The following is a 16,434-nucleotide window of genomic DNA, read 5'->3' on the forward strand; positions in this document are numbered from 1 at the left end:
AATTCAGTTGCAGAGTACTTCTGAATGATAATATATAGGAAAGCTGTCATCTTTTCATTCAAGAGCTGTGGTCCATCACTTTAAACACCATTATGACACTGGCTGAGAAGAAATGTCAATGTTATTATTATTTTTTTTTGTATTTTTAGAATAGATGAGCTCCCCGGCCTCTTCAACCGGCACAAATTCTGTTTCCAGCCTGAATTTCTGCAAATACTAATTTGATGGATTGCCCGTAAGGACAAAAAAAAGGCAACCCCTAAAATTCTGACGGTGCCATGTTGCCTCCACATGCTGGCATTTCCACTGAGCTCATTCTTGGCCTGGGTCAGTGAAGGACTCCATATCTTGTTCATACTTCTGGACAAAGCTTCAGACCACCTTACTTCAGAGAGGGAACAAAGCTGAGGCATTAAATGCCTGAGTCAGCAGTCTGGCTCTTGCAGGGAAAGGCCTGACACTAGCTCTTATTATATTCTGGATTTACCTACCTAAAACTTGTCCAATCTAGCCTCCGGCTGAAGTTTCTCCTCCAGGTGAAAACTAGTCTTAATTTTCTCAGAAATTCTTCACTAAAGTATTGTTCCAATGTTAGAATATAGAAAACAGATGTTTTTACACCCAGTCTTTCATGTAAGAATCATTACTTTTTACAAATTTTATTCTCTTTAGAGGAGGTTTTAAGCCGAGCCAAAGGTGAAACATGAGCAACTTGCTCCAATGCCAAGTAAGTCATTCTGATTCTAAAGAAATGCCATTCACTTTCTGGGACCTACTTCATCTCTAGCCGTGTCTGTCTCAACCCATGGTGCGGGGACAACATTTGGGTAACAAAGCTGGCACACATGCAACTGCCAAGTCGCTAGGTCAAACAAGTTCTGTGTATTTTGTGCTGTGTAACTCTGATAAGGACTGAACCCATGCGATACCAGTGTCTGCTTTGGAAGCTTGCACATAATGCGCACTGGATTTGCTTTATCCTGTCAAAAAAGCAACAGGAAGCAATCTCTAAGAAATGTATTAAATCATTAGTGTACTCTTCCTGAGGGATGGCTCCATTGCAGACTTACAGTAATACATTGCAATCCTAAGCCTAGTACCTACTTTGGAAATCAGGGAAGAAGCACCAATATACCACAAATGTGACATAAAAGGGGGAAATTAAATAAAAAGAAAAAAAAAGTGGCTATTGCAATAACACAATAATACTGTAGTGTCTGTTGTCTCTGCGCTGCTGAAACAGGGGAATTTCACCCCACTGAAGAGGGAGAAAATTAAGTAGAGCTATTCACAGGCAAAGATCAATGGAAATCTGAGAGGACCTGGTCTCTAAATGCCTCCATGGGGAGCAGGCATCCCCCTTCCTGAGGGGCAGCTGCTGGAAGTCACTTGCCACGCTGAGGAGGACAGGAAGAGGGGGACAACCCCTCCTGCCTGATGAGGGCCCTCCATGTCCAGCTCCTGCCTTCTCCCATTTGGAGATTAAGGCACAACTGATGTGACCCCTTGCCTGCATCTGATGAAAACTCTATGGGCCACAAATACATTTTGTTTTCAGTAATAATTCCCAATTTCAAACTAAAGCTGTCTGAGAGAAGAGGAACAGCTTGATCACGTCACAGTCCTGTTTAAGCTCAGCTTGTTTTCAGTTCAGTTTAGTCCCAAAAGCTCCAATTCCGTGGACTCAGGTGGCTGGCTGAATGACATCTTCCTGTGGGTAACCACATCCCTAACACACTTTTATCTCAAATTAGTGACAGACCCTGAAGCTGCCTCAGTTTCTTATTCTGAGAGTCCTCGAACTTAACTCAAGTGAAATAATGACTTTTCCCGTCCCAGGTACCAATTTGAACTAAAATACTTGTTGGCAAGATTTTTCGTCAGCTTCCTGGACTAAACATGCTGTGAATAGGTTCAGCTTCACATGCAACCACAGCAAGGCAGCTCTCTTGGGCCTTTACCAGTATCTAATGAGCTGAAAACTGGAGCATCATTTCTTTTTTAGCAGTTCTGGTATGAATAACAAATAACAGGCAGAAGCTCTTCCCTGTGAGGGTGCTGAGGCGCTGGCACAGGGTGCCCAGAGAAGCTGTGGCTGCCCCATCCCTGGCTGTGTTCAAGGCCAGGTTGGACACAGGGGCTTGGAGCAAGCTGCTCTAGTGGAAGGTGTCCCCGCCCGTGGCAGGGGTTGGAACTGGATGAGCTTTAAGGGCCCTTCCATCACAAATCAGTCTGGGAGTCTATGAAATGCCACAAATCAATCACTAACCTTTGAAAAAAAATGTTTATTGAAGTAACTTCTTTTTAATTAGATTTTTATTCATAGCCAGGTACTATTGCTTCCACCCTCAGCTTCATAGCATACCATCATACTCAACACAGGAAGAGAAGTGTGCAGTCTTCCCTTGCCTTATGCTAATTTGGCAGACTACCATCAGCTTGAGCAAGAGAAAACCAACATCCATAGAGATTAAAAATATGAAAAACTATCACACCAGCTAGCAATTTCTATTGGATTACATAGGGGTGGGTTTTCCTTTTGGAAGCCTCCATTCTCTGGTTTCCCACACCAGCTGTGTGCCAGCACAGACAATCACTTCACAGCTACTTATGAATCAAAAAAAATAAAGCCTTGAACCCCAGCTTGGAAGTCTGCAGTGTTGGGAGCTCTATTTAGCAACGTAGACCTGAGTTTGGGTTTTTTAACAAAGACTACACGCTTCTCCTAGGGGCTGAGGAGATTAACCCAGACAGCGCATCCCACTCCTGCATACTGACTCCAGCAATGACAGGTCCCAGCCAGTGCTCCTGCTCTGAGCTGCTTGTACCAGCTCACCCCCATCCTCTCCCTGCACTAAGCAGGCTGGCCTATAGCCAGAAATGGGGGAGGAGTTTCACATTTGTTTTCAGGGGAAAAAAATTCAAGTCTGAAATGACAGAGCCTCATAAGCTCTGCTGTAAGAGGGAAATGGTGTCATGAAACTGAACAACTGCACAGACCTGTACATATCGGGACAGCAAGAGCTATGAGGTAAATCCCTGGTTATCTAAGCCTTGGCAGGAGGCAAAAATGATCTCGTTCTTAAAGATCAGACAAAGGTATATGGCTGGATCCTCAGCTAGTTTAACATATGGGGCTGTAACTACATCCACCTCTTTGCACCAGCTTTTTTTACAAATCAAGATTCTTTTTCATGGCGAATGTTTTCTGCAGTGCTGCGTTTCCCTTGTGCAGTTTAGAACAGATTATTGCAATGATTCCTTTTATTAAGCCATTTTTATTCTAACCTTTTGCCCTTTTCACTTCATGCTGTGGATTTGTCAGAGTGTATTCAAATATAATTGCGCAGATGCTCTGCAGCATCATCAGTTTGTTCATGCAGCAAAGGGCAGTTCTTGAAGGAAATGCAAACATGAGTCTAGCATCAACTTCAAAAATGTCTGAAGCTGATATCAGTTAATATTTCTTCTTCTGGCTTTCTAAAGGGACCAAACACAGGAAACAAAGGTGTCCAACAAAAGTGCTGACGTGTCACTATCAATCAAGACAGTCAAAATGGCATGAGACACTGAAGAGAAAAAATTCTTTGTCCCAGACACAAGCAGCCTGGAGTGGAAATGTAAAACCAGTAACTTACCCAGGCCACAGCAGCAGCTAGCCAGCAGGGAAATACTGAGGGCTTCCAAAGCACTTCCCCCACTGCAGAACATCAAAAGGAGCTCCGTTTTTCTCTTTTCTCATATGAACTGTCTGTTGCACCCCTCAAGCTCTCAGCCAGCAGGCTGAGTGCAGCAGTCATGAAGTTGTGAACACTTCCCCCTTCATCACCCTGAAAAACACCAGTGCCCACTTTAAATGGAGTAGCTGAGATCAGTCTGCAAATGTTAACACATGTTGGGGAGATTGTGTTTACATACAGGATACAAGAAATCACCTGGAAAGGGGGAGAGAACCAACCAGAAACAGGCACCACACCATGATATAAACCAGTGATCAGCCACCTGCAAACACATGTACCTGCCCCTGCACCGTGCGGCTCCAAAAAGAGCATCATTGAACAGGGACAGCTTCAAAGAAAGGAGATCCAAAGCAGGGAAGCAACTGTGACCAGAGCTTTCCAGCAAGGGATGAGTAAGCAGGGCAGACTCTTCAGCTCCAGAAACTGACACCTGGGAAAAGCTTTTTACAGCCTTGGGTGTCTGGGGCATACTCAGTGATGCTCCCCAGGTGCCCTGGGTTCAGCAGTAGCAGTCATTTTTCTCCTTCTTAGTAGCAGCTGGTGCAGTGCTGTGTGCTGCTGCAGGAGACATAGGAGCTGCCAGTGCACTGCACACTGCCCATGTTTTAGTTTTACATACAGGGGCTATTACAGGTATGTGACTGTGTTCACCTCTGGGGCCTTGTGTTGCTCAGGTTTAGCAGAAGCCCTCACCCACTCACAACAAAGCTCTGAAATGGTGGCACTAGTTCTCCTAAAACCTCAGATTCACTCTTCTCTTTTTGAAAATAAAAAGTTAAATGAACCCCATCTACCCCCTGGACAACACGGAGCTGGAGAATGAATAAACCAAATCAGCACACTGAAATCTAGACATTTGATAAAAGATTAAGGTGAATACGAATTAATCCATCTGAATGGATGAGTCCCATTTGCCTCTATTAAAACCTGGCCCAGAACCCCTGATGGCACCCAACAGACACAGCAGGCAAGGACCATTCATCCTACTGTTTCCTGTTTCACATCAGACTTATACCTGCCTAACAATATACGAGGTAGCGTGGATACCATCAAGTAATTTGGGGACAGAGGTTTTAAAAGGTCACATGACATTTAGCAAAAACATAACTTCTACTCTGAACATTTCTCATTCCCTCTTCATCATTTTAAGTGGTGAAAGTGACTTGGAAAAAAGCCCTCTTCAGTGCCTGGTTTGGTTTTCTGCAGTCTTGGTGCTGACAGTGGGTCTTGGCCAAGCTGCAAAGATCACAGCGTGGGTATAATGGAGCTGGGTTATCACTTGCACAGTATCAAAGGCCCAAATGCAGGTGGAGAAGAGAGATTCCAATTGGAGCTGGCTCATTCCTGGAATGCTGTGACTTTCTGAGCCATGAGTGCATGCTGCTCTTCACCTGCATCACCATGCTTCTCATTATGTGCTGAATTAGGCACCCACCAAAATCCATCCCACATCCAGGGAAGGGGATAAATAATTCATTGCATCCTGCTTGCATTGTCACTTCCTTTTGCCCTTGCACTTGGCAGCTCCCTTGTTTGTGCTTTTGTCTTTGCCAACTCTCTTTTCTGCAGGCATAACACTCCATGTTAGCAGAATGGGAAAATTAATCAGAAAGCACTGAGACTGCAAAATGTGCTGAAATGATATTAATCACATATCAGTGCTTATTACGAGTACAAGTCAGTACACCTAACTGACTCTGTAGTGAATGCCTCCTGAAACCACCCTGGGTTGTGCCGGCCGCTTCATCTGTAACTCTCTGTTTTTAAAAGAGAAAAAAATGACAGACTTGAGTTGAATTACGTGCAGACGAGGGGTGACAGGCACATCAGAGTGAGACAGTGCCTACTGGATTAGCAACTAGTCACAGCGGACCCTCACCTAGCCACTGCTGGGAAGGACTGAGCACGCTGTCACAAATCCAAGAGGTTGAGCTCCGAGATGCAGCAGCATTTTGGGATCCTGCAGTACTTGAGAGCTCAGAACACCTCAGCTTGGGTTTATTCTGCAATGACCATGCTCAGAAAAGATATTTTGTGACTCTGAGGCAGGTAGAGCCTGATGGCCTTGATCTGTCAGCTGGTATCACAATGACCTGAGGTATTTTACTTTCCAGTTGCAACCAGCAAAGTGGAAATGGTTGGTGCAGCTCAACAGACCACCATGTGTGGTTTTCAAACAGAAAAGGTTGTTGACTTCTTGTCTGGTTTTGGTGTAATTTCTGAAATGTGCTTGACATCAGGACATCTCAGCTATGCCTATTGCACTTTTAATCCACACTTCATTTAAATTCAGTCTCCTGTTTAAACTTGACTGTTGCTACCACAACTGTATTTTTTTCTCTAGTCTTATCATGGCCAGCATATAAAATTCAGCTCTATGCCAAAGCCTAGAAAGGGGCTATTAGCAGCTTAAATCTTATTTATACACTAATATGAAGGCATCAGTAAGGCTTATGCGATGCTTAATTTATGTGCCAGCTGTCTGCACAGAAACAAGCTGTACTCAGAAGAATAGACTTTAGGACAAAGGGAAGTCTGAAGCTCACAGCTTTTATGACAAATACTGCCTGTGACTCCTATTTCTTCAGCTTTGGAAGCTCTTACTTCCTTCCAAAAGACAGAAGATGAAGAAAGAGGTCCTGAAAAGAGGTCCTGACCCTCCACCCTTTTATCTGGACAAAATTAGACACTACTCTATGACAAGCCTTCAGAGAACTGCAGTGATGTTCTCAGAGAAAGGCAGCACCATGACCTGGGCTCCTTGCAGTGGTTTCTTTGCTACAGGAAACCCACGCAGACCAAGATAGACTCTACAACAAAAGCGTTTTGCAGCATGTGTCCTCTCTCTGAGGGTGTTTTTGCTATTGCATTATTTTATGTTGCTTTGTTAATGTATTCATTGTTTAGAATCCAAAAGGATTTATATTAATAAAGTGACAGTAAATGAGATTCAGGTCTCCTGCTGCATTTCTTGGTGCATTTGGTTGCAAGAACAGCAACGCTGAGAAAGGAAACCACATACAAAATAGGTTTGGCCTAGTAGCAAGCGACTGGAGCAGTTCACAGTAATATTTAAACAAAAGCAAAAGAAGCCATAAAAGATTTCTCTAAAGTAGGTTTTGTCATTTAGATATTTTCAGGGTGAACTGACCTGGTTTCCACAGTTCTTCAGTGAGATAAGCAGACAATTCTCAGTCTTCTTTCTGTAAAGATAGAGGAAAGCTCCACTCTCACCTTTAAACAGTGTAATGTGAAATGTGTAACGTATTACACACCCCCATTACATTAGTGACGTAACCTGGATTTGTGGCTAGACTTGAACTGACATACAATACACCAAAATATTGTGATATTGTATGTCAATATTGTATGTCAATACAAACTCCAACCAAGATTCTAGACCATTCACGCTCGGTGGTGTTGAGGCACGTAAGGATAGACAGCAGGAGACAGAGGCAAACTAGAGGGTCCATGTTCAAAAACAAAGAGGAGAAAGGAGGAAGAGTAAGCAAAGACTAGAAGCATTGTTACAAGTCACCAAGCTTCTGGAAATAAGTAGAGAAATCATCACTCTCTGGCCTCTTTCTCCAGCCTACTCCACACCAATCCTCCAGTTGAACAAGACCTGCTTAGACCCACCTTTGTGCTGTTACCAGAATGACTTGTTTCCAGAGACATTGCCTAAAACAAAGTTAACTCATAATCAAGCTCTGCTCTCTCCAAAACTTTCTGAACACTTGGAGTAACTGAAAAATCTATATATCAAAAAAGGTGTTTCTTCTTGTGATTATAAAATGAATGGGTTTTCTGTATCAGCACAGCATCACAAAAGATGTTCTACCTTGGTCAACGCCTGCGAAAACTGGTGAAATTCCTCTGCTTTCTTTAGAGTGGTTTTCTGAAGAGACCTGTCAATGTAGTAGATTGTAGGAAAGCTTAATGAAAAATGCACTGCTTGTGCTTCCTAGCTTGACTCATACTGACATGAGAGATATTCGGCGATACAGTTCAGTCTCAGTAGTGTGGCCTTGAGAAGAGATAAGGAGTTATTAACAGTGGTGAAGATAGTAACATCAAGGAAACCAAATCTCTTGTCTAACAGTTTGCCACAAGGTTCTGAATATATAGTATTTATTTTAAATATGAATGCACCGCTTCAGTTCAAGTTTACCCCCCCAAAAAAATAATTGCTTTAATCCTCTAATTTTAAATGTCGATGTCTACTTAGAGCCAGCTATAAAAATAAAACAGTCATAAAAAGTACAAATAAAAATCACATGTAAGAGTTCTGCAGTCTAGAACTTGTGGTTCACACATGGGGAGCAGACCTACTGAGAAAGAGGCAGCAATTCCACCTCCACCCCCCCCTTTCATTTTTCAGAGCACAGGAAAGAAATCACATGAAAAGGTATCCAGCTTTTGTTGTGCCCTCCACTGCAACATCTGCTTTGCAGCTGAAGGTTTGAGATGGGTGATAAGATAATCAAGTTGCTCATCAAGGCTGGTTTGCCATGTATGCTGGATGAGGAAGCACCATTCCTATTGCTTGATTGCACTGGAAAGAGAGGGAGGATGAATTCAGGCAGTGAGTAACCTCAAAAAACCGTCCAGAGGTACCTGAAGAATAAAGCTCATGGGTTTCAAGCCAAATACACACAGCAGGGGCAACCGCTGGTGGGAATTCACAGTATTTTCTGCACCTCCATGCTGGGATAACACTGCACAAGGCAAGGCACGGATTGCATCCATCAGGCTGTTACATACAATAAGGAGAGTTTAATTGCTGACAACATTTATGCCCCTGCGTTTTTCTAGATCTGGCTGACCCACTTTTCTTACTGAAAAATTGGCATTATTGAATCATAGAACCATTTAGGTTGGGAAAGACCTTTAAGATCGAGTCCAATCGTTATCTCAGCACTGCCAAGTCCACCACTAAACCATATCCCCAAAAGTTACATCTGCACTTCTTTTTGATACTTCCAGGATGGTGACTCCACCACTGCTCTGGGCAGACTGTTATCATTCAAATAAACCTGGCCAGCAAATGTCTACTGTGAGTGCTGGCACGGAGGTGATAAAATGCCCATTTTATTGCTGCAGAATTAGAAATAAAACCTAAAATCCATAAACCCCCCTACACTTACAGAAAGACACTGGAGATGGGTTCTTACTGGTCATTTCATAGGGTTTTAAGTCTAGATTTGCACAGAAGCATCTTTGTAAAACAATGAATCATTCATGTACCCATCACCATTTTTTCCCCTTTTGATCATCTGCTCCCCCTTGGGCTTGTTCAGTAAAATAAACCATATTCCACAGGGAAAAAAGAAAAAGGGACTTTCTTCTTTACTGAGCAGCTCAAAAGCACACTTGGCAGGCTGTGTGCTGAGACAGGCTGCTGATCTGAACTGAATTGGATGTCTCAGAGCCGTGCAAGATGAAGGCATGGAAGGACATCCCTGATGAGGTACTCTACATAAGGGACTTTAGTGATAGGACAAGGGGTGATGGGTTCAAACCGAAACAGGGGAAGTTCAGGTTAAATATAAGGAAGAAGTTATTTACTGTGAGTGTGGTGAGGTGCTGGAATGGGTTGCCCAAATAAATGCTCCATCTCTGGCAGTGTTCAAGGCCAGGATGGACAGAGCCTTGGGTGACATGGTCTAGTGTGAGGCGTCCCTAAATGAGCTTTAAGGTCCTTTCCAACCCAAACCATTTGATGGTTCTATGATTCTATGATCCTATGATTCTACGATTCTGATTCTATGGTGTGTGCTGTGTACTACCCTATTTCCTGACTGCAGGATCTGCCCTCACGTTGCTCTGATGCCATAACACCGACTGAGAAGGCACCTGGGTGTCTCTGGAGTGGCTGGTAGACAAGCACCAGAGAAAGAGTATCTCTGAGGTTTTGTTCCTGCATTTCTGTTTGAACTGGAAATAAATTCCTCCCTAAAGGTGGTGTAAATCTGTGGGACGTACAATGCTTAGATCAGGGCTCTTACTTTATACATGAAAGAGACTGGAAAGATAGATTTTCCAAGGATCTCAGCCTCAGCCTGAATTTCACACATCTCACAGGTTCTTACAGGCACACACAGGATTTGCAGGATTACGTGGGCTGCTCTTCCTGCAACTGTGAATTTCCCAGAGCTGCAGACAACAAGCTGAACACGTGGCTGGCTCTGTGCTTCTCTTCAGGCTCTGCAAGACCAGCTGGGAAAGCATCTACAAGCTTTTATTGTGTGCTTTCATTTTCCCCAGTGGGGAGGAAAAGCCCACCAGGACTTGCTAGTGAGGAAAGCGAGGTGGGGTTTTTTTATCTTCTTAGAGATTGGCTCTCTCCATGCCAATTCACGGGGCTTGCAAGGAGCCAGGTAACTGAAATTTAGCCCAAAGCTGTACAAGGGCTATGTTGCATGAGGGATTGAAAAGGGCAGAGAGAGGTTCGGGGTGTTCCTAAGGCTTGTTCATAGGCAACACTGACACTCCGACTGCTCCACAGATATTCTGTGTGTCTAACCTTCTGCAGGTTAGTAATTCTACTGACTAAGAAAATTTATCCTTATATTTAAGTATCCACTTTACTGGGCTGAGGAATTTAAATGCTGCAATGAATAATATGCAAAAAATCCCCTCAAAACCAAAACTAAAACCAAAAAATCAAACCCCAAAACCCAAACCCAATTGTATAAATCTAGGGAGGAAAAAATTCTATAGAAATAGGTCTAAAGAGAGGTCAATAGGAATTTTACCACTGGTTTTCTAAGCAGCCAGGATACGGTTTCAAACTATGAAAACGTAAGTAAGGGAAATACCTCCATTTCCCCCTATTTCTGAAAACAAAGCCATTGTTTCAACCTGAACCGTGGGGTTCCAAGCAACTGTTTCCTTTCCTAGTCTGGTCCGTTATCACTGTGAGCAGCCTCCACGACTCCCTGCATTCTACATGAACCAAAATAACATTCATAGATTTCATAATGATGCACAATTGGCTCTATTAGAGATGTTATTAACCACTCTGCAGCGCTCTCAGAAGGATACAGATTGTGATTAAAGCAGCCTTTATAGATCTTATTCAGACTTCACCGTAGCTAAATCCACCCAAACCAAAATACTCCTTCCTACAACCTTGACACACAAAGAGAAACTTGAACAGAGATGATGGAGAATTGAATCCGTGGACTATGGACAAGATCAGCATGTGCTGTGTGGAAATGCAAAACCACTATAGAACTGGTGAGGCTGAACTGCAGTCTGAATGCTAGCGCTGTTCAACAAAAGGTGGCATTCATTTCTTCTAGTCCACTGAAAATAAATTAAACCTAAATTGTGTTCTAAATCAGTGCTTCACTATGTATAATGTACACAAAAATGTCTTTCAGAAAGAGAATACAAAACAAAGTTTAACACTTTTTAATCACAGCCGTTATCCTCCCACTGCCAGCTTCTCTTCTTTTCCTTTTCCTTTTCAATTTATCTGGTGCTTGTGCAGAACTCTGCTCTCTAGAAAGAAGAGAATGAAAGTGCTAATGGCAGTAATTAAACCTAAAGATTGTTGACTGTTACTGGAAATCAGCGTTTAGCTTATTGGCAATTTCTGTACTGATACATCATCATCATCGGTGAGCTCCTAAGACAGCAACATTCAAGAATGTAGTCTGGTGCAAATGAAGAAAATACCAGGACGTGAAGCAGCTTTCTGGCTCATAAATATGTGATAGGCTGGAAATGCTACAATTTTTCCTTGTTACTCATTTTTTGATGATCATAGAATAATAGAATCAACTATGTTGAAAGACCTTTAAGATCAAGTCCCACCATTCCCCAGCACTGCCAAGGCCACCCCTAACCCATGGCACTGAGGCCTCGTCTCCACGGGCTGTGAACACTTGCAGGGACGGTGACTGCAGCCCTGCCCTGGGCAGCCTGTTCCAATGCCTGAGCACCCTTTGGGGAAGGAATTGTTCCTCAGCTCCATCTAAACCTGCCCTGGTGCAGCTTGAGGCCGGTTCCTCTTGTCCCATCCCTTGCTCCTTGGGAGCAGAGCCCAGCCCCTCCTGGCTCCATCCTCCTGTCAGGCAGTTGTAGGGAGCGATCAGGTCCCCCCTGAGCCTTCTCTTCTCCAGACTGAACCCCCCAGGTCCCTCAGCCCTTCCCCATCACACTGTGCTCCAGGCCCTGCACCAGCTCCATTGCCCTTCTCTGGCCCTGCTCCAGCACCTCAATGTCTCTCTTGCAGTGAGGGGCCCAGAGCTGAACACAGGATTCGAGGTGCAGCCTCACCAGTGCCCAGTGCGGGGGCACAATCCCTGCCCTGGCCCTGCTGCCACACTGGTGCTGATACAGGCCAGGATGCTGGCGGCTTCTTGGCTGCCTGGGCACAAGCTGCTCCTGTTCAGCTCCATCAATCAGCACCCCCAGCTCTTTCTCCATGAGCAGTTTCCAGACACTCTTCGCAAGCCTGAAGTGTTCCAGGGGGTTGGTGTGGCTCAAGTGCAGGACCCGGCACTTTGCCTTGTTGAACCTCATACAACTGGCCGCAGCCCATGGATCCAGGCTGTCCAGATCCCTCTGCAGAGCCTCCTGCCCTCCAGCAGATCAACATTCCCACCCAACTTGGTGTCATCTGCAGACTTATTAGGAGAGCAGGCTCCATGTAAGTACTAGAACACCCTGTGGTGAGAGAGCGCAGTGGCTCTGGGGCCCTCTCTGGTGATGGAACAGAGGTGGTGGCTGAGGGACAAGGCAAGGATGGCAGCACAGCACAGCCTCCCTCCGCTCCAGTCTCTATTGATGGCGCTTGTGGTACCCGGCACAGCATCGCAAGCTGCACCACAGGCAGGCTTAGTTAACAAATCAAACTGGGTACAATTTTAGGACATGAGCTGAGATGAGTGGGTGAATATAGACAGTAATGGGTCTATAGACATATAGAAATCGATGTATACAGTGTAAGGAAAATGCCACTGAACAGGCATGTGAATTTGCAGGAGCCCCAGGAGATGCTCCATGCAGACAGAAGGGAGCTGCACACACCCCTACACATTCCACTGTCTCCCACTCCATCCCCAGTTGCAGGCAGGGCTTCTCATTTTCATTCATGGTCCCTCCAGCCCCCTCCACAGTTTAGTAAGTAGCTGAACTGCAGCCAGTTACTTCCAGCATTGCTATGCAGAAATGGCACGCCCAGGATGTATTTTTATAGATGTTGGTGATTGAAACATAAAAATAAAAGGGAGTGAGCTTAAACAGCCTGTCAGTTTGCACAGTGGGATAGTTGTGATTAATATCCAAACAATGTGTTGCTGCTTCTCACTAGATCTAAGTAGGATAAATCCGTAAGTTTGAAAATGTAAATCCACTGTCAAAACACAAACCCCCAAATCCAGCAACTACTCCTCTTCAAGGATGACACTGCTGAATAATAAATGACTTCCAGGCATCCAGTAGAAATTCTATTGTAATTAAGGGTATGAATATCACAGCACTGAGACTGGGTGTACCAGTTACCACCAGTTAGAAGCCGCCAGTTTTGGCCACAGGTACTCAAGTTGCGCCACTGTTGAGGTGGTAGCATCAGGTACGAAGTAACCCAGGTTAAAAGAGAAGAAAGTTATTGTTCAGCCTGAAGAATTCCCATTTTACAACAGGCATAAGCACTTGTGCTGGCATGAGGTGGGGAGCAGCAGCAGATACTCACCACCACGATGTGGATTTGAGACCTTTCATGAACAAGAGCTTATTTTTCATTAAAGACACTAAACCAGAGCCACATAACACATTACCATTTGAACCAGTCAACCTGAGGAGGAGTCACTGCCTTGTGCAAGGGAGCTTTGGAAGGCCCATGAGAACAGTCACTTGTCAGCAAGCACAAGAGTGTACACCAACAACTCATGGACAGGGACAGGACAAACGACAAGAAAGGAGATCTGGGGAGTAAACAATTTGCAGTGATGCAGGAAAGACAAAGCAGACAGAAAATAAAAGCCCGAAGGAGTTGGAAGCGTTCTTCTTTTTCTTTGGGCTCCTGCTCATCCTGCAGATGTTTATTGTTTTGTTGCTAGAATGCCATTTTCTTCCATACTTGGCAGCCCAGCAAGAATGTGGCATGTTTAGAGACCTCTTGTCATCATCTCTGTTTCCAGCTTTGTCTCATCAGCAAATTCACATATGTTTCACTTTGCTTGGATTGCTGTGACTGACTTCATTTTTAAAGAAACCAAGTTTTGCCTAGGGGAGCATCACAGTTTTATCAAGTCCCTGCACAGAAGATCTTTCCCTCCTGAGAGGGCTCTAGCTCTTAAGCTCAGCAAGGCTCAATCTTCCTCTTTGTCTTCCTCTTATATTTAGAAAGACTTTTTAAACTCAGTGTGACAGATGCATCTGACCCCCTTAACCAAACTGGATAGGTTTGGTACAGGCTTCAAAGGAGGGAAAGGCCCAAGCCATAGCCAGGCCAAGAACTCCTCTGGGAAACACACAAAGGAGCAATGACTCAGTGAGCATTACTGCATAGGAGCTTGGAACACCAATCATCTGATTAACAGTGGGATAGCAGGTGGGTTTTCCAAGACTCATTTATCAAGGAACAAAGAAAGTTGTACATACAAGGAGTCTCATGTACTTTCCCCATCACATGCGATTTGACTATGAAACAACCACTTTATCCCATGAATAAATGACAGCCTAAGTGGTCCTGCTGAGAGCTGTGGTGATCCGCCTTGAGCTGAGACACCTCGGACGCAGAAACTTTCTACTAATGACAGATCTTTAGATGAGTCCAATTTGAGCTCTCTCTAAAAGGCAACTGGACTGCAGGCCAGTGACCCTCCCCTTGAGCAGGGTTCTTTCAAGGCTTGAGATATCTTACCTGAGACCAAGAGATCCTTTCTCATCCAAGGCAGAGAGACCCTTATTTGTAACAGATCCCCGCCAAGGGACGGATAGCAGGCTGAATTAGTACTCATGAATCTGTGTAGCTAATTCCATTAGACATAAACCATTGTCCAAGTCTGAGACTAAGATTGGTCCTAGCCGCACCTAAGATCCATCAGCTTAGAAAGCGACCCTGAACCTCGTAGCTCAGCAGGAGGGTCTCCCTTAGCCTTTTGTGTCTTCGTTCTCTGAGCAAATCACAGAAGCACAAACTGGTTTGAGTTAGGAGGGACCTTAAAGATCATCTGGTTCCAACTCCCTGCCACAGGCAGGGACACCCTCATTCTAAATTGATTCTAAGATGATTTTCCTTTGTGTGTTTCATTCATGTAATAGGTAATAGAGTGAACCTTGCTATTGAACGTGAAGTCAAACCTTTACAAACCAATATTAAAAGCAGTTTTGCAAATACCTGTAAGGGTGATTGTTTGAGCAGTCTACATCACCCATCTGCAACAGCCAGTCACCATCACCACACGTGGTCTCCGTTTGAGCAACAATAGCAAGCAACAGCAAAGGACAGAAAAGGCATATGGAAAAGAGTGAAGTAGGAGTAAGAGCAGAACCTGCTTTTGAGGAACCCAATGAGCACCAGCTCCTGAAAGCTGCTCCTGAGCAGAGAAATCAAACAGATCGTAGGACCAGCTGCAAACTCCACCTCAATCAATAGCACTGTATTTAGGAGGTGGTTAAAATAATGCTGCTCCACCTGAAGACAGTTTGCATCTCCCTGCAGTATCCTCCAGTCACAGTCTAGGCACACTTTAATGTAATTTTGTGTACCCACTTTGTAAGAAAATGAGTGTTTTAATGTGGTATGATTCTGGAGACTTAAATTCATCCCCAGCTCAGAGTAAACACTTCCTGCTCCCACTTCCAGATGGTATTTTTCCCTTCAACTGAACATACAAATAAGGCTACACTACGTGTAGGTGATCCACAGGGATAGGAAAAGAAGGAGCTAGAAAAACACAAAAGCTATTTGGTACATCCAAAGGTTGGGACAGTAAAGAAGGTGGCAGAAAATGGGGAGTTCTTCAGGCAATGCCATGTTCCTCTAAATGATTGTGTGTTTAATTAACTTTCAGCTGCATTAATCAGTGCCTACCACTGCCTGAAAACACCTGGTACTACACACCTCCGCAGGAGATTGCTCTGGGATTTACAACTTGCCTGGGGCCAGACCTACTCAGGGCGTGACTGGGCTGAAGTGGCTCTTTGCAGTGGCTGCAGCAAGGGGAAAAGCTTCTTTGCAGGGCAAGTACATTCTGATTTTTTCCTCTGCCCTCAGGATCTCTTTTGCCCCTGTTTAACTCAGTTTAACTCATTTCTCTCTGTGTGTATTAATTATTGACTCTACTTTCACACCCCCAGAACTTGCTGCTTTAAAACTGAGGCAAGCCTCTAGTAATTGTGGATGATCACCAGACCGTAGAAAAAAACATAGTCAGGTCATGGTTTATTACTTTGCCATATATTCCCTAATGTTATGCTAAACATCTGTCTGGGTGCTGGTGCCATGTATTATCACCAGCTCTAACATCCTCTCCCATCTGACTGCCTTAAGCCCCAGCTATGGACACAACAGCCCCATGAGGGCTCTTCTGCTCTGATTTATTTATAAAGTCACCAGCTACTGCAACAGCTCTGGATGCAGCATGATAACTGGGCAGGGTAAAGAGAGGAGAAGGAGGGCTGCTACTGCAGTTACCAAAGCAACTGTTCTCCTGCTTGGAAAAGATTACACGGC

The sequence above is a fragment of the Psittacula echo genome, assembly GCF_963264785.1.
Source record: "Psittacula echo genome assembly, chromosome: 9".
In the NCBI taxonomy this organism is placed as follows: domain Eukaryota; kingdom Metazoa; phylum Chordata; class Aves; order Psittaciformes; family Psittacidae; genus Psittacula; species Psittacula echo.